This window comes from Haliotis asinina, chromosome 8 (genome assembly GCF_037392515.1).
Source record: "Haliotis asinina isolate JCU_RB_2024 chromosome 8, JCU_Hal_asi_v2, whole genome shotgun sequence".
NCBI classification, from domain to species: domain Eukaryota; kingdom Metazoa; phylum Mollusca; class Gastropoda; order Lepetellida; family Haliotidae; genus Haliotis; species Haliotis asinina.
Genome location: NC_090287.1, coordinates 42,971,339 through 42,974,314, shown reverse-complemented (window position 1 = coordinate 42,974,314; position 2,976 = coordinate 42,971,339). Strand labels below are relative to the sequence as shown.

The following is a 2,976-nucleotide window of genomic DNA, read 5'->3' as shown; positions in this document are numbered from 1 at the left end:
TATTTGTTCCGTGCTGAGTATTATGAACATGGAAGGGAACGCTTTATTTCTTACTCATCATATGAGAATTTCATAGCTGCATGCCCCAAGTACGCTATTATCTGCACATCGTATAACACGTTGTTGGTGCCGGCAGCCAAATCTTGTTTGTGCAATTTTGTTTTGGGGTGAATCAAGTTTACTTTGACAGTCATTACCTAGTGTCACGTAAACTGAATGAGCGCAATCATTCTGTTAAAACGGTCGTTTTAGGGGTGGATCCGTAATGGTTGGGGGTGGGCTCACAATGACCTGCATGCTATTCACTGACGTGGTATTGGGCAGTTCTACCGTGACATAAGGAGGCACACGTGGTGCCGTTTGCGCGTCGTCACGGACGTCACTGTGTAGCAGGATGGCAAAGCAAAAACACACAGGCTCATACTGGTACTGAATACGTCCAACGGGAGAACATAACTAATCACATTGCATGGTTAACTCTCAGTACAAACGTGTCACCCACAAGACACGTCTGGAATGTATCTTTGGTCAACAACCACTGACACTCTCAACGAACTTGGCTTTCCCCTGCAGGAAGAACTGAATGGAGTGAACCAAGCTGACACTGGACATTTGGTTAGGGGTAAGACTCGTCGAATCCGGGAATGTCTGTAGGCGGATTCAATCGATATTAATGGGCCTGACGTTTCATGGTAAATAACTTCGTTACAGTGCTTTGGTCAATTATCTTGCAAAATCTATGCACATCTAAAGTTCAACGACTAAAACAATTCGCAGTCCGATGTTCTGTTACACGCTTAACCTTAGCTAATTTATAGATTTAATATGTCTATAATTTATAAGAAGTTGAATCTCTTCACTCGCACACAACTGATGTAATTTAAAATTTACATATTGATATTTTGATTCACTGAATGTGCACCGTAAAGAGTAAAGCTATTCGTAAGACGGCACATGTTTATGCTAATCGTGTAGGTGGTGGGCGCTTCCAACTAGGGATGGACATCCTACCCGTCGTGAGCACCTGGTAACGTCACTTTAGTGATCCATTCACACAATTTTAACTGTGAATTTTAATCTGCTTCGGCCTGTAATCGAGACTGGTTATTGTGTGGCACTGATGTTTCACATTATATCAGAAAAAATCGCTCCACACATAACAAAACGTAATTTGCAACTTAAATCTCGACAAAGCCATGGAAAGGACGTTGTTTACTTTTGCATCAGAAGAACATCAAGAATATGGATTTGACTCTTCTGCTGATAATGTATACATGTTGTACATACAGGAAAGTCAGTTCTTTTTCTGCTCGATTCCCCACATAGGTACAATGTGTGAAGCCCTTTTTCTGGTGTCCCCCGCCGTGATATTGCTGGAATATTGCAAAAAGCGGCGTAAAACTAAACTCACTCAATCACTCAATCACTCTTTTTCTGCTTTCGTTCGACTTATAAAAGCCTACGATTTGATGGGGAACATGACATTGTATTTCTTGCTTATGAATAAGGTTCACTTTGGGGAAATGTTTAATGTTAGCAAAACATGTAATTATCAGTCAAAGTTGGTAAAGAGACTAGTGTAAAACAGTTTCTCAATTTACAGAGGCGTAAGGTGAAGATGTATTTTGAGCCCGGTTCTAATCTTTTTCTCCATCAATGAACTTGTTTGTCAGATGTGTTTGTTTTTCAAATTCCTAACTAATTTGTCAGATGTGTTTGTTTTTCAAATTCCTAACTAATTATGGCGTTTGTATTTGAAAATATTGATATTAGAATAGCGTGCTCGTGCTGGTTATGTCCAGCGGTTTACAATCGGTGTTTCGGTTTTAAATGTGGCTTGGAAGTAAAATTAGAAATACCAAACATAATCGTATTTATACATGTTATGCTATGTTGTTGCCACGCAGAAAAGATGGCCAAAGTTGTAGTTTAATGTAATTAGTTTGCTATATGTCTTCAAAAGTGATGTAGTCAGTGGTTTGTTTTATCTATTCAAGCTTCACCAGCTTATATATTGTAAAAATTGTTCAAAGAAAATAAGTGTATATCTTTTGCGATACTTTATGTATAAGAATCAAAAGTGCAGCTATATTTCTATATATTGTTTTAACCAGTGAATGCAAATATTCTCTTCGCCCTTCTGATACATCCAAACAGTAAATAATCAACGTGAACCCTTTAGTTGTTGTGGTCACGTTTAACAAGCGAAGGAAAGATAAATTTGGACAAAACGTTCATGAAACTGTTTCGTCCTCACACCCTCAACCTGAAATGTATTTCTCTGTCTTACCAATGACATCTTGATGAAGATGTTTTTTGTACATTTTGAACTGAATGTCATTGTATAGTTTCTAAATACGTTATTGCCTTCTTACACAGCAAACCAAATGTCTCCGTCCCAGTCATGAATTCTGTGCATGTCAATACCGCCGGCGGCCTCGTGTTGCACACAGTGAATACTGAGGCAGGTAGTGCAAGAGAGAAAAGCATCAGCATTATGTGAATGATATCACACTGGAACCTGACGGGCACATATCTTATGTCGGACCAGCCACTCGTGTTTCTCAACAAATGCATGGGGACCATCAAAAAGATCGATCTTTAAGCATGCAAAATACTTGTCGGTAATGGTTTCGTAATCACATTAATCATTCGAGGCCACATTCCTGTCCCAGTGACTCGGGTCAACACTGTCCACAAACGACCGCCATCTTGCTTGTTCCTGTCTGCCTCTGGAGCACTGGCTGTTATGGTTACTTCCCATCTCCGCCTTCCCCACCTGTCAGGACTATAACCAGCGACATGGCCAACATTCCACACCACCCCTCGTCTACCCGGCTGCCTACGCCGAGCGTGGCATCATAATCGCGGCAAAGGGATTTCCTGGGATTTGACGAGCTCACTGCTTTCTTGACTTGCTTTTAACGACCCTTGCTGGTGACAGCGACAAGCACACATATCTGGTGAGGTGACGGG

General features: G+C 40.8%; 1 protein-coding gene across 1 annotated transcript in view; it reads left to right on the top strand.

Moving 5' to 3' along the window:
- Positions 1 to 2,976, top strand: part of LOC137295279 (mucin-2-like) — a 28,756-nt gene that overhangs the window by 6,617 nt on the left and 19,163 nt on the right. The gene's annotated exons all lie outside the window — the stretch shown is intronic.